Source organism: Mchenga conophoros, linkage group LG12, assembly GCF_057382185.1.
Source record: "Mchenga conophoros isolate Kocher_MC1m ecotype Shallow Benthic linkage group LG12, M_conophoros_male_GT1.1, whole genome shotgun sequence".
Taxonomy (NCBI): Eukaryota; Metazoa; Chordata; class Actinopteri; order Cichliformes; family Cichlidae; genus Mchenga; species Mchenga conophoros.
The window spans coordinates 37397256-37419949 of record NC_140537.1 but is presented as its reverse complement, the minus strand read 5'-3'; the positions used below and the strand labels follow the sequence as shown (position 1 = coordinate 37419949).

The 22694-nt window shown below is 46.6% G+C and overlaps 1 protein-coding gene across 2 annotated transcripts in view; it reads left to right on the top strand.

The window, feature by feature from the left end:
• Window positions 1-4414: 4414 nt before the first annotated feature.
• The window catches only part of kank1a (KN motif and ankyrin repeat domains 1a), a 48947-nt gene continuing 30667 nt past the window's right edge, over window positions 4415-22694 (top strand). The window contains exon 1 of one of the 2 annotated variants that reach the window (XM_085295603.1): window positions 4415-4724. The gene's annotated coding sequence lies outside the window, so the exon portion shown is untranslated. Of the gene's footprint in view, window positions 4725-4887; window positions 4971-22694 lie in introns of those variants that run through there. The other variant, XM_085295604.1, reaches the window with a different exon arrangement.

The window sequence follows — 22694 nt, the reverse complement described above, 5'->3', positions numbered from 1 at the left end:
TGAAAATGCTTCATGCAAACATGAAACTGTACAACATGCTGTAAGTCAGGGCGAAGAGGCTAAAACAAGCCAGTGCAGAGACAGTAGTGCTCATGTCCAGTATGTGGTACGATGAGCTTCCAGTTAGAACAGTTTTAACGTCTGCAGTGTTTTAACGCTGAGGTTGAAAGATTTTTCTAAAAGTCACTCCAATGCTGTCATGTCCTTTGTAAGAAAGTCTCACCTTCCTCTTGAACACTTCAGTGCGATTGTGACACTTGAAGATGCTGCAATGGAGCTGAAAACCGTTTTTACCACATACCGCTGAAGACACACAAGCAAGCTGTCCATCATGTGTTTCAATAAAACCGATGAAGAAAGGCAAAATGTGACGAAGCTGCACATTCAATAAAATCCAACATGTGCGCCCGTTTGCACGCACACACGGAAACACAAGGATGTTTGTGTAGTTTAGAAGAGACCGAATCAAAACCATGGAGGAAATCTGATCTTCCACAAAACAGTTTCCCAGAGTACTAACATGTATCTGGGGTCACGCTGTCAGAAGATAAAGATATGGGAACAGCTCAAACATACCTGTATGTTGAATCGTTGCTTCACAGAGAAACACTGGTGACATTTCAGACCCATAAATCTGCTTTTCAGTTCAGTGCAGTGGAATAAACTCACCGAATCTCAACACAAATATAACTCATAATAATTGATTTTCACTCAGGGCAGACTGTGTATGCTTTACCTGACTGTTAAGTGTAATGAAAAGAGTCAGATGAAGCACTCTGTCTTATAACCTTTCAGCCTTTAATCTCACGTGGCTCTGTAACATACAGTAAACTTCACTGCTGACGAGCTCTGTGACCTCAAAGTACTTCAAGCAAAAATGATCTCTGTAAGCTTAAAACTGGAAACAAACACTAGGAGCTCATCACCATCTCCAGGCTTTATCTAACTGAGCTGTTTACTTGGTGATGAGACAAAACACTGACAGTTCAGGAACAGCAAACACACTTTTATAAAAATCTACTATGACTGACTGTTTAATAGTCCTTAAGCTCTCCGAGCCAGTCGGCTGTTATCAAAGATGACCGGGATTATATCTATATCCCACATATTCAATAGATTAGTGAGCATGAACTCACTTCAGAGATGTTCTCCTGCCTGCAGCTGCGTCCAGCATCCAACCGGTAGCATCAGCAGCACCTTAAACCATATGTTAACTTTCTTGGGCTTCCATATGAAGGCTGTGATTGACAGATAAAGGTTTTGTAGTCGAAGAGTGAGAAAAAACACAAAACATGGCTTTACTAATAAAAAAAAAAAAAAAAAAAAAAAAAGGAGAGTCCCATGAAGGCCAGATGTCCCAGTTCTGCACTAGCACTTAAACGCAGCTTACATTTGTGGGTCGGGTAGCGTGAAAAGTGCCCCCCCCCCACACACACGCACACACTTGCACATGTGACGTCATATGTGCGGTTTTTTTTTAAACAATCTGTGATAGTGTTAGACGTTTGTCCTGCAGCACAGGAAGCGTTTAAAGGTGAAAACGATCCGATTTATATACATTAAATTAACATTTGACGCGTAATTATCAGCATTTATTCAAATTTTGATACTTACCATTTGAGAAATAGTTTTAGGTGAGACCAAATTGCTCTGTGTGTAGACACACGTCCGTGTACTCACTCATTTGTAAACTGTGGTTTGTGCTATTGTAGGAACTGTTTTGCGCACAAAGATGTGCCAACAGTAGCCGTTCAAATAGTAGATCTATATCAGGTCTAATTACATTTGTTTTCTCTAATGAAAACAAAATAAAGACGTTGGCTTTAAATGTGCAATGAAGGTAAACAGTCAGCTGTCAGTGCTGCGTGTTTATTCCACAGACCACATTAGATTTAGGGAGTTTGGCTTCTCTTTGCTGTTTTTTTTTTTTTTTTTTTCCCGCCTGTCCCATTTGGTTCTTTAGCCGTCAGAATTGTTGTCTGAAGACCAACAAGGATACCCAATGGATTTACTTTGCCAAATGGATCATCGTGGCATTGCCGTATTGGTCCATTTGGTCGATCTTTGTTTTTATTATTTATTATATTTTATTTTCAGATGTTACAGACGGGACAGACATGAGTGAGAGATAGGAAAGGGAGAAAGAAAGAGGAAGGAAAGGAAAAACAGAAGGGGAGAGGGACAGTGAGAAAGGGGGGGAGAAAAAAAATAAAAATCTCCTGGATCACCTGTTGAGAGAAGAATAGAAAACAAGCAAAAAAAGACAAAAAAAACCAAAACAAAGCAACATACTAAACACAACACCATCGCATTAATCTAGCTAAGTGTAAACAGCAGTAAATACTAAATATTCAATGTTGTTGTGCAGCACGCAGGACAGATGTGCTTCGAAGTAGCAGCCAAGAAAGGTGTAATTTGGGTCTACGAGCAGTGAACACCTGTGTGCATACCTGTGTGGATCAGCGCGCTTGTATTCCAAAGGTTTCTCCATGTAACGATCTGCTAGGGAGTGTGGGGGGGCCACAGCCCCGTCCTCCAGGGTGTGAAGCAGGTATGGAGGAGATCAAAACTCCAGACATCCAGAGGCCCCCAGAACACAAGAGACCAAGGAAGACCAACAGAGGGGCAGCCGCGCCACTGTCCCAGTAAGAGCTGAGGAGAGTCCCAGATGAGGGTTCACTCAGCAGCCGCGGAGCAGAAGCCAGGGGGAGTTGCAGTGACGCGCCCGTGAGCTCCGCCGGCAGCCAGCTGCGCCTGAGTGACCGAGCCCCAGGCCGAGAGGCTGGGGGCACCCCACCCCCAAAGGGGCCCGAGCGAGCCCCAGGCTCCAGGCCCCGATAAGCGGCCGCCAAGGAGTGAGCCGGTGTGTACCTGGACGCCCACCCCCTGACACAAAGAACCACCAACGCACCGACGTCTGAGGGAGTCCGCCACCGGCAGGGGAAGTGGTGGTGGGTGGAGATAGGCCTCCAAACCTTGGAGGGCCTGAGGTGTCCCCAGAGAGGTGGCGTCTGATACCCAACCTGACATATAGACACAGACATACAGGCACACACAGACACAAACATCCATTCCCACCCTCATGCTCTCATATGCACTTACTCCACACTCAACCAACGTGGAGACAGACATAAAGAGACGCTGTACACACGATCACACTCCCCAAGCGTACTCTACGAACCGGGTCTAGGTACCCTTGCCCCTGGAGGGGGGGACTGCACCCAGACCCAGGTGGTGTTACCCTTTTCCCTGCGGTGGGGGGAGGCAGACCGCCCCGACTCCGCAGCAGCAGGGAGGCCCCACACTCCAGACCGCACCGCAGTCGGACGGCCAACTCCTCCTCCTAGCCCCCCCGCTCCAGCAGGCCGCAGAGAATGGGGGTGGGAGAAGACTCCAAACCTCCCTCCACCCGCTCATTGTAATGTTGATGCATATGTGTTCTAAGGTGCAATTAAAACCCAGGAGGGCATGGAGCTACCTGCCAAGGAGCAGCAGGTAAGCGCATAGTCCCTCCTGCTAGCCCTCAATGTCTACGTGTATTTAAAATTCAGAGGTGGGCAACGATGCCAGGGGTTTGGGTGTACACCCTGATGGTAATTTGGACTCCGTGATTGTGCCCACCCCCAAGATCCTATATGTATGTGTAATGAGAGTGTGAGTAATGTGAATGTCTAAGTTGTGGGATAAAATTGAGGCAGAGGCAGCCAGAAGGGGACAGAGGGGGGGGGGGGGGGGGGGGGTGCAGCCTCCTCTGCACCCTGGTGACATACCCCTACTCCAAGGCCCTGCATGTGTGGGTGGTTGTGGTGGAGCGGGAAGAGGGAGGCAGCTGGAGATCTCTTTGCTGTTAACGCCACTGGTCACCAGATGGCGCTGTCGGGCAAACGCAGCCTCCGGCGGGACGCTGACTCTGTCCAAAGCAGTGAGGATGCGTTTCTGAAACTTGTTGTCATCATGTATCTTTGAAATAATGATCATTTTTATGTACATGTAGGTATTCGTGTGTCTGCGTTAAATATTTAGGTTCATTTAAAAGTGTAAGTATTTTAAAGACCGTAAAAAATGAGCCCCGATAAGATTATCTGACACAGAACAATTAAGAACACTTGATATTAATGCGCCAACTGAAACCGCTTCCATCTATCGTCCCGAGCTCTATATTGTATCGCGGAAGAGAAACATCTTCGTTAGTTATAGTAAGTTAAAACTACAAAACTTTAACTTTGTAACGTACATGTCTTTTTCTCCCCGGTGTGGTCACAGTTTTACGACACAACGTGTAGACACTGGTTAGCAAACGACGTGCTAACTGCATTAACCTACACGTTTACCTGAGTTTTAAGGTGAGTCCGGAGCGCGCTGTTTGCTCTTCGTGACTCAGCTAGTGTAAGTAGGCCGAGCCCTGTGCGCAGGTAAAGCAACACCTGTGCCTCTAACTGACCTTCACATCAGCTCAGACTGGGCTCCTGGGAGGGCACCGACTGCGCATGACCGCGGGTTAACTTGGAGCCCAGGCACGAGCGGACAAGTACAAAGAGGCTGCTGCTGCTGGCGCAGAGGGGACGTACCGTGTGCGGCGGGCACAGACTGGAGCTTTGCACACTTTTGCGCAAAGTTAACGCATTACCCAGCTTTTACCCTCCGAGACTCCGACCCCGAGCACAGAAAGGAGTCCGAGGAAAGGAGCTGCACCTCCAAAGGAGCCCGGGAAGCGTTAGCGTGGGGTAAGTTAAGGTCGCTTTTGCTAAGACAAAGTGTGTTTTAAAGTGCTTCAGTTGTCCCAGGTGTCTCTGTGGGCGCGTGTAAGCGTGCACGAGCCCTCTGCTTAATTAATTACGTAAGTTGAGCGTGTCTTCAGTGCGTGTTGTCGGCCAGGTGGTCCTGCAGCGAGCAGACGAGACAATCCCATGAAGCGCTGCTGGTTAAGCTGGATTATATTTAAAGTCAGCTGGTGTTTGGGAGTCCTTCAGGTAATCTGGCGCTGTTTTTTTCCACTTCCGTCTGCGCTGCGCAGGTGTTATGAGGCTGAACTTTGAGCTCCAAGAGCGGGGAACCGGAGGCGAGGGACGGCGGAGGTTTTCAGGGGGATTCGCCCCTCGAGACCAGTTTCATTAAACTCGCGATTAAATCCACAGTGAGCCGCCTTCGCTCGGATTCAGAGTAAGTCAGGTGTCACCACAGGCTCGCGGACACCTTTAGCTCAAGCGCGAGAACGCAGAAATGTCTTTCGTGGCACTGTTTCCACAGCCGCGTCCTCGTAGCGCAGTGCGTGATGAGCTCTTAACAAAAGAGTCTCCGTGGAGCTCTAAAGGTCACTCAGCAACCCCGAAATGCTGCCAAATGAAACTAGTGTTGGACACGTTTCCTTCTTTGCTACCTGTTTTCATGCGGGGGGGCTCAGACCTGGATGGTAGTCCCCATTGTGCTGGTGAAGAGCTGGGGTCAAACTCACAGGCCTTTCCACTCTTCAGTACAGATGAAGCACTGGGGAATTGATATGTGAAGAGGAGGACTAATGGCCTTGTGAAGCTTCCACTGTGGGGTTGTTGCATATCTTAAGATCCACTTGTCTACACTTGGATAATAAGTGCAGATTTCATCCAGGATGCCACACAAAGCATTCCTTCAGGGCCCGAATGCCTCGCATTTTGTGGCTTTGCAGAAAGCATCGCACTTTCTGCAAAGTCGCTTCTCAAAGCTGCTGCTTTGCTGTTTGTAGCACTGATTAACAGCTTTAATGGGGTTTGAGGGTTAGCGAGTCATTCACTAACCTTAAGGTGGTTAAAGGGTCATCTCGGTGTCTCTAACAGCTCAGGCGTTCTTTACTTCACTGCAGGGAGCTTGTTTCATATTTTCATAAGAATAAACTGAAGATGAGAGAAAAAGGATATTTCTGGAAGCTTATTGATTTCTAATGCTCTCCTCCTCGGTATCGTGGACATACGGTGGAGGTCTGTGAAATGACGCCTGACTGAGACGACCCTCACATCCGCAGGATCAAAGCCGGGTCTCATCTGCTCAGACGTGTGGCCTCCCCCGCCTGTGATTACGACTCCCACCCCTCCTGTTTGTTTAGAGCAAATGACTTCCACTCCACAGCTCTGTGCGAGCAGCTTGCACGTCACGACTGGCCTCGCTTCTCTTGTGGGTGTTCAGTTTTTTTGTGGAGTCCTTGCCGTGGTGTTTTCTCTGTAATTTTATCTCGAGGGGGTTGCTGAGTTATAATTTTAGTTTTGGTTGAACATCTGTGCATACTTGTCTTGTTTGTGCTTCTCTTGCATGTTTTTGATTCTAAAAATAAAGCTGCTCTGCCTGGGTTCACTTGAAAATGTTAGTTTTTGCGTGCGTGCACGTGAAGCTTCACTGCTGGGTAACCCCGAAGAAACCACTCTTACTGGCTGGACTGGAGGTGAAGGGAGTCGTCACAGCTGCTCGGCTTTAACGTGTGGGATGAGGACCTACATGAGCCTCGGGGTCTGCCCTGTTATTACAAGATCAAATGTACTTTAGTTTGAGTGGAAGATCCACTTAAACTAAAACCATAAGAGCCCCCTCCTGCAAAAACAAGAACAGCCCAAGATGCATTTGAGAGGATATAAATGTGTTCATGGAGATCTTCGATAAGACGTTTCACAAAGGACACAACGACCACAACTGTCTGAGTCGGGGCTCAAACCGGCAACCTTCCCATTACAAGACGAGCCGCCAACTCTTGAGCCACGATCGCCCCCATTTCACACACAAGTAGCACTTATGTGTTGGCAGTTTGTGGCAACAGTTGGTAGTGCTTCTTGTAACTGGAAGGTTGCCGGTTCAAGCCCGGGCTCCGACGGTCTCATTCGTTGTGTTCTTGGGCAAGACACTTCACCCGTTGCCTACTGGTGGTGGTCAGAGGGCCCGGTGGCGCCAGTGTCCGGCAGCCTCGCCTCTGTCAGTGCGCCCCAGGGTGGCTGTGGCTACAATGTAGCTGCCATCACCAGTGTGTGACTGGGTGTGTGAATGGGTGGATGACTGGTTGTGTAAAGTGCTGTACAAATACAGGCACCATGAAGCCTCTATAATGACTCACAGCTTTATTTAAGGACATGATGAAGGTGACACTGCTTACTCTGTAAATGAGCTTCTCTGAATCTCAACCATTCTGCAGTGAGCTATTTGTGATCTTGGCTTTTTCATTTCTAAACAGTGAAACTGTCTGGTTTCTAACTACCTTTACCAATAAACTGGGATCATTACTGGCTCAAAATTGAGTTTCTGGTTGGTGACTGACGCTGAAGAGCAGCTGGTCTGCATAGTGTTAAGGCAAAGAGTTATTATTGCGTTTAGTAAGAATAAGTCAGAGTCGGGGAGCACTGGAGATGAGGAAAAAGAGCTTCAGGTTGCTGTGAAGCTGCCGTCCTGCTGTTCTCTGGGCAGTTGTTGCAGTTATTCTGAAGCATCAGCTGGTATGAAACTGGTGCTGCACCTCCACTCACAGTGCATGAGTTTTGGATGTAAATAAAACCTTTTAAAAACACCAGTGGACCGGCTGAAATGAAAAGGCTTGCATAGCTGATTCTAAGTAAAGGCGATCTTCAGGGAGTCCTAACAGATTTCCAGCAGCTCGGAGCAGCTGCCAAGTCGGCACCACGCTGTTTGCAAATTTGCAAGGAAGTTATTACCGCGGTGATCAAAGCTCTGGCAGGACCGCACGAAATTCTTTTCAAATCAGTTCTTGTGGATTTAGCAGCTTAATGGAGTCAGAGTGGCCTGAGATGGATTGGGAGACATTTGTGTGTGTTGGCACAGATTGTAGAGGAGGCTGTGAGGTGTGTTGGACTGATACTTAAAGCAGAGGTGAGATTATTTAGTTTCTTCTACAGATGTTTGGTGTCTGGGGTATCTAGTTTTGCATGGATGACTTGCAGCTGGAGTTATTCTGCACAGCCAACATTTTGGGTGATTCAGCAGCCCGACGAGGCCGACGGTAAACATGATCCCGGTCGCTTCTACCTGCAGAGATTATGAAACAAACCAGGTGAAGTTGTTGTGACTTTGAATTTCACTGACAACTTACATAAGAACAAGCGGACACATGAGCTATCACGATGAATGTCAGCGGCCCACCAAAGAGCCCCGGATAGTGTTTTATGTTGTTCCGCCTGCTGATGATTCATTTCTGCATGCTTCAACTTGCGAGATTCTCGTTGGGTAGAAGATTGCTGCGGCGAACATGAAGGAGTGAAGCTTTTTGCTCTCTGTGGCTGGGATTAACCCTGCCTAAACCTCGGAGTGCGTTTCACAAAGATGTTTTGTTTCCTGGTATGTTAATCCCGTTCTTTCTTTCATGCTCCCTCACAGTCGTCACATGCTCGTCGTATCACAGACGATCAATAAGGGATCATTGACCTCTGACATTATGAAATTAAGAGTTTAAATGAGACGTTTTTGTTTCTCAGCTTCGGCTCCTCACAGACTTCATTTCTTTAAACCACCCGAGCTGTTGGGACAGCAGCAGATTTGTGACGGGGTCTTCTACTTAAATATTTGTGTTGGTGTCGGCCTCGCTCGTGTCGGCTGTGGAAAACTCGATCTTTGCAGTGCTGATGGGACCTTTTGAATCAATGTGCCGGGACGACGCCCTCGTGGAAACGCGCTCTGCCTGACAAGACTTGCAATAAATGATTGTTTTTAATTTTCACTTTGATGGGAGGAGTGATGGTGCGTGGAACTTGAGGCTAAAGCGGGAACACCGTTGCACACCAACCCTTACAGGGGAAGGAAGTTATTCTTCCAGTGTAGAGCTGACGCCTCACACACTCATCCAGTGTGGCATTCTGGGAAATCAGTTTTCAGCTTGCTCGTTTTTAGTAAACAAGTTTTTGTTCTCGAGTCACACAACAAATATTTCAGGGCATGTATAAATGTTTATTACTCCAGGCACCTGTTTGTGGAGGTTTCAGATCAGTGCTCGTGTCGTGTAAGAATCTGTTAACCTTTTAGGATAGAAATAAATGTGACTTTGATTTCATTTGGACCTGTTGGTATTAAAACATTTGAATAAATGTATAAGGAAATCTTTGGATTATAAAATAACTGGAGGGTTTTTTGTGTTTTAAGAAAAATGACTAAAAACCTTTTATTTTATATTAAAATAAGTATAAATAATTGGGTGGCATTTATTAATTTGTGCAGTTTTTCTCTTATCAAGGTGAAAATTTGAATATTATTGATATGATTTATATTTATTGGAGCAGAACAAATACTTGCAAATAAAAATCTCGGTAAATGGTCATAAAATCAAAATCTGAACGATGAAACCAACAGAATCATTAACATCACTAAGACTTTCATATAGAGTTGTTCACATGGTGACCATCATCTGTCCATGAAGCCATGCCGTCAGTTTTCCGAGCAGATAATTCCCAGAAAAGCTCTGAAAGTTCAGCTGTTCCTAACCTCAGCAAACTGCTCGCTGACCTGCACCGTCGTGGCTTACAGGTGTAGCACCAGCACCTGCAGCAGGTGTAGCACTGGTTCATGTGCTGGTGAAGGACTAGGGATGGGTTCTGACATAAATGGTAGTAACCAGACCGAAAAGCAGCGCACATTTCGGTGCTTTATTTCGGTGCTTTTTTTCCCTGACCTGTGATACACTTTAGATTCTAGCCAATCATTTTACGTTTCTGAGGATAGTAGGCGGGGCCAGGTACGTACGTTCTGTTAGAGCAGAGCTACAGATTAAAAATGTCCAAGGCGAAGCGGTCAAAAGTCTGGCTGTACTTCACAGCAGAAGATGCAAACTCAGCAGCAACAAGTGCTTTAAGCTGATACTGTGATACTGTTAAAGGAGGTAACACCAAGAATCCGATGAAACACCTGGCGACGCATAGCGGTTTTTTTAAAAGCCCAGAAATGCGCCGTATTTGATAGCTTGCTGCGAGACCTCACACCGAGCACATCTACTGCCGGTGGGTTGCCTGTTATGCAACATCCCCCAAAAACACGAAGAGGAGAGTCCTGGCCCCTAGCCCTGCCAGTGTAGCAGAAATGATGAGGATGATGATGCAGCAGCAGCCGCTCTTCTCTGGGTGAGTAGCTAATTTACGTTGAGTAGGCTAACCACGTTATTACATTAATGCATGTAAGGTGAACTAGCAAACATCATCATAGCTACATGCTGCTGTCTTCTTGTTTGATGGCAGATGCTCCCTTCACCCTGGCTAAAAAGGCTAAAATGACCAAAGAAAAAGTGGAAAACAGCTGAACATGAGAGGTTTAGGACAAAGTTTGTGTTTTTTCCATTGTTTAAGCACTGCTTCCAGCCAAGAGTGATACCATATATGCCCCATAGCTGCAGAAAAGGCTAACATTGTTATATTTTTACAAAAAACAGCTGAACATGAGAGGTTTTTGGACCAATTTTGTGTTCTCCATTCTTTAAGCACCGGTTTGAGCACCGTTTGAGCACCGGCACCGATTTGGCACCGGTATCGGATAAAACCTAAACGATACCCATCCCTATGAAGGACTGTTGCTAACTTCTCTCCTCGTATTCACAGAAGCCGTTTTCTACAGCATATTTCATAATTCTTTGAGAAAACTTCATTAAAACTGAAAGTAAGAACTATTGTATGGTGCATCAGGCGCTGGCAGCTGACTCCCTTTTGTGGTGCATGTAGATCAGAAACGAAGGCGTCCAACACACGAGACGAGCTATTAGCCCGTCTTCTTGTTCCAACCACAAAACTCTGGAGCAGCGGCACATTCGACTCCTCTGAACCAAACATCCTTTGCTCTGCACGTCAGGGGGAAGTGTCGCTTCTTAAAAACGTCTCACCCGCAGCCTGTCATTATCCTTTCAGAGCTGCTGATGAATGAAAGGTGAGCAGTCTCAGAGAGGAGGGAGCGAGAAATCCCACACGTTTCTTGTGCATTAAGCAGGACAAGGCAGGTGCAAAGGGGATTCAGGGCTCAGTTGATACTGTGATAATCCCTCAGCTATGCAGGCATGCACAGACTCTGCTTGTCAAGTCGAAGCATTCCACAGTCCGGGGGTCTGACGGGGCTTCACGTTAGCCAGAACCTGACCTGCTGATTAGAGATGCAGCCAGCTGTGCGCGGGACACATTCAAGCCTAGTTTACATACAAACCTTAGCATGAATTTAATACAAATGTCTTCATTCTTGGTTCATTGTTTGTTTTTTGAGGGAAATGGATGATGCCCATTTTTGTGAGCAGAGTATATACAGTAAAGCACTTTAAAAATACACCTTAGCGCTCATTATTTGAGAGTTTTTCCTTGTGCAGCTTTTTTTGCTGGCAGCTCTCGGTCTGAATCTCCCATCATCCTCTGCAGCTCAGAAAGGGCTGTTGAGTTTGTTCCCTGTCAGGGATGCCGCTGTTTACGGCCGAGAGCCTCGGCCCAGTGGTCACCGTGCTGCTCATATTACAGCCTCCCTCACTGGCTGCTATTGTCAGGTTACTCTCTGTGTGTGTGTTCAGCGTTTGCGTGGCCGGGCTGCGATTGGCTGTGCCGTGTGAGACGGCGCCGGGTGACGTCTCTGCTGTAATCCCTCGTTTCTCTCTGGTAGCGCTGGCTGCTCTGTGCCAGCTGCAGCTCTGTGAAATGCTTTTACAGGTTTCTAACTGAGGAAGGTGAGTAAAAGGTGCAGCAGTTACCAATACAGCTGTTGTAGTATTATTGTTTTGGTTTTTTAAGTTGTGTTTAGTTTCTAAAACTTGCTGGTGCAGGTTTTAACGTTTGCATGGTGGGACCAGTGAATGTTATCAGAAGGAGATGTGGGGAACAGGAAGCTTGAGTCATGGTCGTAGTCACAGTTCGGGTGTTGGGTGTGTTGTTCATGTAAGCATCTGATCCCTGGTTTGGAAAGCCAGCTGAGCTTGTAACCTGGGTTTGAGTTCAGATTTACACTCGGATGTTGGTGCACATAAACTGCTCAGATGAACCTGGATCGTGCTCTTACACATTTCTCATGTCACATGCCATTACCATTATCTGACCAGAACGTGGATGCTGATGTGCGTGTGAACAAATTATCCAGGAGGAACGCATTGAAGTCTGCGTGTGGAGATGCCGCCGCTGTGTGACGGTGTTACTGCAGCTGCTCGGGAGATAAACCTGCGTGAAACGCTGCTGTCGTTGCTCTGACTGCAGAGAGCACGTAATGTTAAATGCTGCTAGTACAAGTCATTCACTTTATCTGCTTGTTAGTGTGAACCGGTTCAAGGGTACAGCCGGGGTTTGCTGGGCGAGGGGGGCGGTGGTTTGTTGTGTCTACAGCTGCCACTCTGCACATTCCGACTCTCGGGGCTCTGCAGCTGTCTGAAAAGTTTTGGCATCTTTAATGAGACGCAGGCTGATGTGACTTGTTTTTCTTGGGTGCTTTCAAAACCAACCTCCTGATCGCTTGCAGAGTGATGCTGTGTTCAGTCATGTGACCTTGTGGTTTTTAGCATGTTTTTGAACTGAGAGATGCACTACACAGTTGCATTGTGGCCTCACCGCAAGAAGTGGTTGTAGACGAGAGATGAGATGAATGGATGAAGGCGGTTAAAGAAGAGCCACGAGGACTTTATTTCCTACCGCGTGTTGATTCAGGAGGACCAGAGTCACTGAAATTGTGTGATACGAGTTACAGCTGAGTCCACATTAAAGCCTGAACAGTGCTCGAGTTGTTTTTAGGGTCAATACAGAAGTAATAAATCTGATTACATCAGTAAATGAAGGGTAATCGACTTCACACATGCTTACCTGAAGGCACTGCTCAGCTGTGAGGTGTAGTCAGCTACATGTGCTGCACACTGGGCTGTATGGCTGTAGCATGCAGTGGCAAGGTTTCCCTACTACCCCATTATGTTTAGTTTAATAATTAAAAACGGCTGTACACCAGCTGATGGTGATTAACCAGTGCATCTGTTTATCTGTGGGCCAAAATCCTCAACGTTTAATCCTCCTGGTTTCTCTGGAAAAATCCTTCATGAGGAGAGAGCTGGTTGCCTCTCTGCCACGTCTCCGTCTTGCCTAAACTTGGCAACCTGAGGACCAAATGCAGAAAAGCATTAAAAGGGGTTCAGGTGAGAAAGTGAAAGACGCAGCCTGTACCTGCTGCAACTGTGTATGGAGGGAAACTGTAGCATTCATTTGTCTCATTTAAATGTGATGTGTAGAGCACGGCCGACAGTCTGTGGAGCTTCATGCAGTATAAGAGCAGGCAAAGATGTGGGTTACGATCCCCCACACAGACCCTGCACAGCAGCTGTCCTCTTGGCCTGTATCAGGTCACTTTATCAGATCTACTGTAATTGCAAGCTGCAGGAAAGGCAGGAAACTCTTTGTATGCTTTGCATCCTTGTGGAAGTAATCAGCCGGACATTTGGGAATTTTTTTTTTTTTGCAGCGTCACAAATTGTGGCAGTTTGTAACACAGATGGCAGCCATTTGTGCAAACCTGCAAATCGACAGCGAAGCGCGTAAGTGCGAGGAGCACGTCCGGTACAGTGAAGTCTTTCAAGCTGTGGTAACAAATTGTCGTAGAGGTCGTTGCATCAGATTCAGGAACTTTCCACAGGCAGGTGACGAAGCTCCGTCAATATAGAAACACCTCTCCAGCCAGACGGCTTTCATGAAAGCCGTCTGTGGTTACATGCCTCTGATTTGGTGTATAAACACCGTCCTGAAGGAGGTCGGGCGTTTCACTGTTAAACTTCAGCAGTAAACCATTTCCTGTTACGGTCAGCTGGGCTTACAGTGGAGATGGACTCCCTGCTGGCACCGTTGATCTTATCTGGGCTGGTTAATGTTCCTGTCAGCACACATGGGCACGTTTTCATACGAGGCTGCGCTTCCACACCTAAACTTTCAAGTGGGGACGAGTATCGATGATAAATTTGATAGTGATGAACTTTGAAATGGTGTTACTATAGCGACCGGTTTACAGCGTTTGGCTGTGTGTGTCCTCATCGCGGTGGTGCGGTGACGTAGGCTTGCTAATGGCCTGGCGTCCTCTCAGGTTTCAGCCTCCACAAAGTGACGGGCACATCACCATGGCGATACCAGTCCTCGTTCCCCTGTAGTGGAGAGCATTAAAGGTCCCGCATACTTCAAATCCACACTGCAGCAGCTGAGAAGGATGTATGACGTGTGAAGATGGGAGTGGATGCAGGTCCATCAGAAACCTCCTACGTGATCATCTCAGATTCAGTTCTTATTAGGAATGATGTAAAATTTCAGCTCCTTTTAATTCTTTGGTTTTATAAACCATTTAGAGAAAATTAATCGTCTGTTAGGCAGGAACAGACATGCACAAGCTTTACTCATCAATCTACAGACTGCTGCACACCTGCTGCTGCACACCTGCATCCTCAGGCTCGTGTGTGTGTGTGGTGCCACAGATCGTTTAGATGGAACAAACTCACAGATGTGAATGTTCTTCATTAAGGACATGTTTGAAATCCATTGATGGGCTTGTTGTCTGAGTAAACAGAAGTAATTCTCGCTGACGTTGGATGCTGCGCGTTGTGTAATTAGTTTTATTTGTTCTAATCACACGGCTCAGACGGTAACGCTGTGGGAAAGGAAAATTACCCATCAGGACGCGGCTTTGTTGGTTTAAGGTTTTAGCAAAGCAGTAATTGGGTTATGTTGTGCATAAATCTCTGATCTTGTCGTTGTTGAAAATGGTCTCGCTCGATTAACATCGTCTTTGTTGGGAGAAGCAACCGTAAGCTCGTATTCAAAAGCTGCAGTCGTGAACATCTGTCTTATCGTACTGTAAATATTGTACTTTGGTTGTCATGCACAGTAACCATTAGTCGTGGATGGGGGGGCTCGTAAGATGTCACGTGCCAGTGACCCACGCCCACAGTCAAGTGGAGCTGCTTTGCTTATTCAAAGCAGAGAGCAGGTTGTTGTTTCAGCGCGCTGGCTGATGGCAGCGCTGCTGTTGTGATGAAGGAAGCAGAGAACAGTTTTCTGTTGCTGCTCTGAAATCACTTTGTTTGTTTTTATTGTACTTTTTAATCGTTATGGACAGTTTGTGTCTTTACTGCACTTTTTAAACAGCTGGTGCGTGTTAGCAGCAACAGCTCGAGGTTGGCACGTGAAGATCGGGCAGATCTGACTTTGTTTTGTTTTCTCCCACGTTCTGTATGATTACCTTGGTTTTGTTGTTCTTTAAACACATCCAGACCCCAGTGCAGTGCTGAGGGTCACACACAGGCCTGCTGCCCGACCCACAATACTCCTGACCATAATGGCTGTCCCTGGGAGCGGTCAGCCCTCGGGCTAGAGGATCCTCGTTGTTCTGGCTATGCATGGCCAAGCCCAGTGAATTCAAGCCTGAGCACCAGACACATGCCTGCAAGCTCCCCTCCCTGCACTGGCTCTACAGGCCCTGGTTTTTACTTCCATACAAGTTATCCAGAGTCCATATCATGACCCACGTTGTAGTTTGTAAATACATGCTTTTAGTCTGTGTCCTGGGAGACCCTGCCAGGAGCCTCTGTCCATGCCAACACATCCCCCCATCTTGTGTTGGGTGGTTCGGTCCAGCGTTGGAGCTCGGGTGAAGAGCGCAGATGACCGAAGCAGCTGCTGCTCTAATATGTCCCAAGGAGTCAGCTGAGGTGGTTCTTGGATGCTTCTCTTGGAGGTTTTTGTGGGAATACTCAGAGGTGACACCCAGAACCCACTGGAGTTCTCGGGGTTGTGCAGAGGGTCATCTGGCTTGGGAACGTCATGGGATGCTTCAGATGCAGCCTGCTGCCACATGAATCGGATAGATGAATGCAGTAGACTTTAGCTACAGTAGTTAATGTTAATCCTTAAAATTGATCAATTTGTTTGTCCAGTTTTATTTTTGCAGGTCTGTTTGCTTCGAGTTTGGTTCTTGAAGGCGCAGAGTGTGTTTGTGGCATCTCAGCTGAATGGTCTGATAATGACAACTCTGCTTAATGGGTTTATTTGATAGAGCCACTTTAGAGTTGCAGCGTGGCGATCACTTTTCCACTGAAACGGGCCGAGTTTTGTTTCCTGTCAGGCTTTGGCCACAGATTTCCACCAGTATCGGTTTTATCTGCTTTTACTGGTCGATGCATCTGCTCTTCCTTCCTGTCTTTTGCATATTCAGTGACATCTGCCACCAGACTGCTCCCACATTGTTCTTGTCCTCCAGTGAAGCTGAAATAATAGAAGAGCACAGGCCAACATTCGAGTCAATATTTGCTCATGAGCTGTACCTTCTGGGCTCTGTTTTAGAGACGCTTTTGTTATAATTCATAATGAACTCTGTTCTGTTAAAAGTCAGAATAAGGTTGGACACCCAGCTGGAGTTATGAGGAGATTCATCCCAGCAGGACAATAATCTCCTGAGGAAACGGCTTCCTGTTACTTTGGCTACTTCAACAGCAACCAGACCAGATTTGCATTTTAGTTCAGGACCAGACGTTAGTTCAGACGTTAAAGATGGCTGCTGCATGTTTGTTTGTAGTCCTGTTTTCAGGGCTCATGATGGGAAAATCCCCCATCTCTAAGTGTGAGGCTGATCTGTGATGCACCTACAGGCTGTCAGGTCTGAAGTCTTCTCTCCTTCCTGTGTTTAACTGGAACAGGAAGAGCTCAGGTTGTCTCATCAGTCTGCAGAGTAATGCAGAGTCACCGGTGCACAGGTGTAAATGCAATAAATGCACTGCAGCGAGGATTCAGCGCAGTGATGTAAACCCTACATCTGTCATACAGTATCGTGTATTTACAGCAACATTTCTATCTCTGATAAGACAAACACAGATCTACCACTGAGTTTATGTTTGCAGTGTAAATGTGCAGCAAAGTTCAGCAAGCCAGAAACAAAACGGATGCTTGAAGCTGAGATGAAATATTCGGGCAGTCATTCTTGGAGCCGGACGGATTGACGAGTGTGGGAATTTGACTCATCGCTGTCAAAACACGCAGTCAGTTTAGTAAATATGACTGTTCACAGGTAGGAAAAGCCGGACAGCAAAAGTTACTCTGTCATTCCTAAAGGTGACACAAAACATTCCCAGAATGAGTTCATCCCTTTGTTTTGGTGGAAGTGGCAATCCTCCCAGCGAACAGACGCCCTCCACAATGCCACAGTGTTTCCAGAGGAATGCTGCTGCTATTGTTGATCGGAATGACTCCCGCTGGGAAGACCGCCCCGCCTCGCCCCCTCAGCCCTCCACTGCCAACACAATACAATGTGTTGCATTATACCTATGAAGGCATGCTACTGTTTTCATAGCCTGCGACCCTGCGAGGCCAAGATAATGAAAAGGATAACACGGAAGTCATTAGTTAGTCCCACAGTTATTCCCACTTCCTCCACCCAGCGATGGCTGGTAATCTGACGCGAGCCCGACCGTGCAGATGAATTTACATCTGCATTAAATGTCCAGAGCTTAGTCTTAGCCCCGAATTCATGTTATGAATGTTTAGAGATGTGCATGATTTACTAGCTGCAAAATAAATGTTAGTTTTCCGACTCGGACCGGTTTTCGTTTGTTAAACATCGCTGATGATGTCCTCTGCAGACGTCGACACCGTCCACGTCTCGTCTGTCTTCACCTGGAGCGGCGTCTCGCTGAGCCAGACACCCATTTGGTGTTTAACGACTTCCTGAAGCTGCTGAGGTTTGCTGTAACGAGCCGTGCTGTCAGGGTTGGAGGTTGCACCTCTCACCGATTCCTTCTTCTGGCGCTGATGCTAACGCTCTGCTTTACTCTTGTTAATCGTATATGTTAAATTTAAATTGTGTAAACTTGTTCTCGAAGCAGATAATGAGACTTTTTAAGGCTTGTTTGGGAGGTTTTATCTTTTGTGGGTCATGGGTTTTGTTTGAATTTGGCGTGTCCCCCACTTTTATTTGGTGGTTCCTTTTCTGCTTCCCCTCTTGGGAACAAATTAGACTTTCAGATTAGGGCGTCAAGTGACGTGTGGACGGCTTCAAGCGCTGTTGATGCTAACGGGGAAAACGGGAGAGGTTAGTGCCTGGTCATTACTGTCATTCCCCTCAAACACCCCCCTTCTCTCCCTGTACTTTCCTCCCCCTCCCTCAGTGGAACAAATCATTTAGCTAATGGGATTAATCCTCTCTCCCTGCCTCCCCCCTCCCTCCTTTCCTCTCTTGTCTTCTTTCTTTTCTCAAGTCCATCCTTGAGTTCCTCTTTCTTCTTGGCAAACACGAGTGCTTCGTGTCAGTGAAAAGCTTTAGAGGGAACACTGAATTAACGAGGACTAAATGCAGGATTTGGGAGCCTCGATCACCTTCCTTGTTACTAAACGTTCTCGTTGCTGTGATCATATAAATGAGGAGTCTTTTCTCCAGACGACCCCTCAGTTGGGAGCCAGAATAAACTCTTAATCGCTGTATTTAGGCTGCTTTGTCGTCCCAGTAACAGAGTAGGGATAACGGCCAGCCCCCGAGATGGCATGCTCGATATCCCCGATGACAAATGACGCTAAAGCCAGTTAATCAGGGCTAGCACTGATGTCACCACATTAACCTCTCCATGACAAACAATGAGGCCAGCTAAGAGCGCACAAAGGCAGCCAGCGTCGGGACCAGCTGGGGCGGACACGCTCAGCAGATGGACATTAATATATTCTACTTTACATTTAAATTGAGGCTTTTATTTATAAGCTGAACTACAGGATCTGTAATAACTCAAGAACAGAGTTTACTCACATTAACTGACTCACTGCTCTCTGACCAGGTATGAGCTGCAGAGTGGTTAACCGACTGAGAGTTAAGAACCTGGGGTTTATTAATACGATGATGATGATGGTGAGATGTGATAATAGGACTTAAAACGTATTCATTTGATTTATTTGTACTGGTCTTCTAGGCTCAGTGCAACTCTACTGTGTACTGTTATTTACAGTCAAGCTAGTCCTCCTCAGTCCACCTCACACATGCTGCTGGCGCTCCACCTTGCTGCTGGCGCTCCACCTTGCTGCTGGCGCTCCACCTTGCTGCTGGCGCTCCACCTTGCTGCTGGCGCTCCACCTTGCTGCTGGCGCTCCACCTTGCTGCTGGCGCTCCACCTTGCTTAAATCAGCACTTTGTCTCCAGTATCCGTTCCAGCTTCTCCAGACTGGACCGATAATCTGTCGAAATATCAGAAGAAGTGTGAAGGCAGTTTTTAGGCCATTAAATGATCTTTAAGTTGTTGGTGGAGGTGGAGCAGGTCGCCTACTAACCGGAAGGTTGCTGATTCGTTCCCCATCCTGCTCAAGGATACTAACCCCATGTAGCTCTCTGATGCATCCACCGGTGTGTGACCTCTGCAAATGGGAGGATGTACAAGTTGTGTAAAGCTTTGAGTGCTCAGAGTAGAAAAGCGCTATACAAGAACCGGTCCATGTACCGTTAACGAATTCCATGTGTTCTGCCCGAGGTGGGACTGCAGAGAACTCAGGATGTGTGGGCAGCTAACCTTCTGCCCAAAGGCCGATTCCTGGAGTCATAGTTACAATAGATAATTATCAACAGGCAAAGTCCACAAACGAGCAGCAGCAGGTCTGATGCTGCTTCATAACTGGTGCTTGTGAGGCCGTTTAGACTTCCTGACATTAAGGCTGTTTTGTTGTGAGGGGAAAATGAAAACAGACGCTTGTTTTCAGGAGTTTACAGCTGTAACTTTGGCTGCTTGTTAAAACCTGCGTGCTTGTTGTTTGCACAGTGATTCGCTGCTTTCTGTTACGTCTCGGTCATGATGAGATTTCTATCAAACTGAACGGCCAGCTGCTTTCAGTGGAAAACACTTTATCGTGTGGAGGCGGTTTCATGCTCCCCTTGTGCTTGAAAGCCTGAATCTGGCAGGTGTCTTTTGTTCCCGGGACCTGGGCCGCGGCACAGCTGGGACTGCAGCCCCCAGAGATAAAACTGCCTCTTCAGGGAGTCCTGATTGATTCTGAAAGCAACCCGCATAAACACACAGCCTGCGTTGTAACAGCTTTGTGGTGGTTTGACGATACAGTGAAGTGCAGCAGGGCTGCTGTTGTGCTTCTAAGCAGTGCGTGGGACGGTTCTACAGCTGTTCAAGTACTGTAATTATTTGAGGTGTGTTATGCTCATTTCTAGTTACATACTGGAATTGCTAAACTCAGAGTAGCTTTGCATGATTCAGAGTTCAAAATACTCCAAATAAACCTTATTTCTGTTACGCAGGGCATCAGGGTTTCTTCTGATTGGCTGCCCCTCGTAAACAGGATTGAAATGCAGGTTGGTGGGCTTCTGTGCCTGAACACAAAATGACCTAAATGTACACAGGAAGAGTTGAATAGGTCCATTTTATTTGAGACAAAGTTTTATTCAGAGATGTAGGTCGGCTTAAAAAAGGAATGTGAAACAGACTGACGGGGAGAATAAGTGAAAGATACCAGGCTGTGGGTGTGTTGCTCGTGACCCTGAACCCGGTCTTGCTTTTATCTCCACAGCCTGCGCACTTTCTTTCATGTGTTTTCTGAAGAACAAGCAGCTGCATTCTTAGTGTCGCTTTAGAAACTCTGAGCAGTTTCCACAAATGTGTGTTAGCTGTGCAGATTTTAAGGTTTCCACCAATAAGAAGCGGCGCCTGTAAACACACCAGTGCATGCCCATCAGCAAGTGTGCCGATAAGAGTTTATTTTCTCTTCCATGCTGCATGATCCTTAAACCTACACTTTTCTGATAATGCAGCAGTCGTCTGGAGCATGTGGGCCTCGTATCTGTGGAGATATGAAGCTTGTGTATTTTTGTAACATGAACTTTACGCTGTGAAAGAGTGTATTAGCCCCCCTAAACCCTGCACAAACAAACGGACTCCATAAGACAACTGAAGGTGGGAAAGTCCAGTGGATGAGTCCTCTGAGCCTTTCCAGCCCCCAGGGGCGGGTCCTTGTCCCCATTTTAACCAGGAACATGACTTAAACTGCGTTGCTCTAATGGCCACCAGGGGGCAACACCTTGAATTGCACAAAAGAGTGTTTATGGACTCAGGTTCTTATTTTAAGGTTATACTGAATAAAGCATGTTAATATATTTTGATTATTATAAGTGTCAGTAAGTGATGCTCACACATCACCTGCTGGTTTTACTCGGTTCTGAGAAAATCACGTTTTTATCTGTTTAATTTTGGGAAAAACCAACGAGTTTAGACTGTGTCAATAAAAATGACCGTCCGCATCATCGAACCTAAAGGACCTGCGAGCGCTTCTCGTCTGTGCTCGCTTTGTTCTTTTCCAGTTCTGGGAAAAAACTCAACTTGTATTTAATGCAGATGGTCCAGTTCCTGTTTTAAGCCCATCGGCGCGGCCGCGTGTGGTTGGAAACTGTTTCGCATTTACAGTTTAGAGGGAGATGCCTCTTAAATTTCTGTAAGTAGAAATATGTAACAAAAACAAACTCTTTTAATTTTGTTTTGTAGTTTAGTGCACTTTATTGCAGTTTATGTAGTTAATATGTATGCATTAAGTCCATAATATTAAAATTTATGATATAATTAATATATAGCAACTTGAAACGCTCTACAGCATGTAGTTCTGGGCTTTAAAGGGGCAAACATCCAAAAACAGGAGGTGTGAACTCAGCCTGCCTCAGCAACATGCAAAATCAGCTTTCAGCAGTAGCTGCAGCTCATTAGCTTACATGCATGTGTGACAGAGTGATATCTCTTATTACTGTGGGTCAGGGAGGACGCTGACCTGCATCTCTGTACATTACAATGCTCCACAGCTGCAGCTCTCCTCCGCCTTCCCCTGGCTGTGATCCAGCTCAGTGGGACTCATTAACGCCATAATTGGCCCACCGGCTCAAGTGTTTGGAGCTCGCTGAAAAGGAGGGGAAAGTAGTTTATTAATAATTACAGCCTCCAAAAATATTCCTGAGATCGTTTCTGTTCAGGTAACACAAACTGCAGAAAAATACGTGGAGGCTTTGTTTCTTTAAAAGAAGCTCATGGTTTTATTTTACCCTCTCGTTTTGGCGTCTCTTGGCTTCTTCGCTCCACCACATGTTGTGATCACTTTAATTAGCTTGTCGTTCATTGTCCGGCAGCTGTCAGAGGAGAAGGGCAGCGCAGGAGGCAGCGCTGCATCTCATTGGTCTGTCTCCAAAAGGTCGTCAGAGTGGGCTCGCTTGGCACAAAAGCAAACACGGGAGCACTTAAGTCGGAATTTCTCCCACAATGCTTCTTTGAGCGAGCTGACAACACGAGTGAAAGCTGTGGGAGGGACCGCCTCTCTCTGGAGGTTGCATCTGAGCGCTGTGGCGTGTTTAGAGCAAACACAGACGTGTGAGCTGTAAAGGTGTCCACACGTACCAAAACTTTAGTGTTTGTAGAGAAACCTGAAGGCTGACGTTTGTCTTTGTTCTGATTCGTTGCACCTCTCACATGTTTGGAGTTTACGTTGTGGTTGGCTGACTCTTTGTTTTATTGAATTAAAGGTGATCGACGAGTTTCAAAGTAAAGGCGAGTGCATAACACGCCTTGTAATTAAGGCTCATTCATGTGGTTTCACTGTTGGGTAACACGAGAACAAACCCAGTGATCTGTGTGCTGAATCACGATGGCCGAATAAAACCAGTTTGAACTGAAGGATGAGTTTCAAAGTAAACTGTTCCGACTCACTGCTCTGCAGGAAACTTTAGCTTCAGTAAAATCAGTCATGTTTGTTGTTCTAGTCATAGATGTG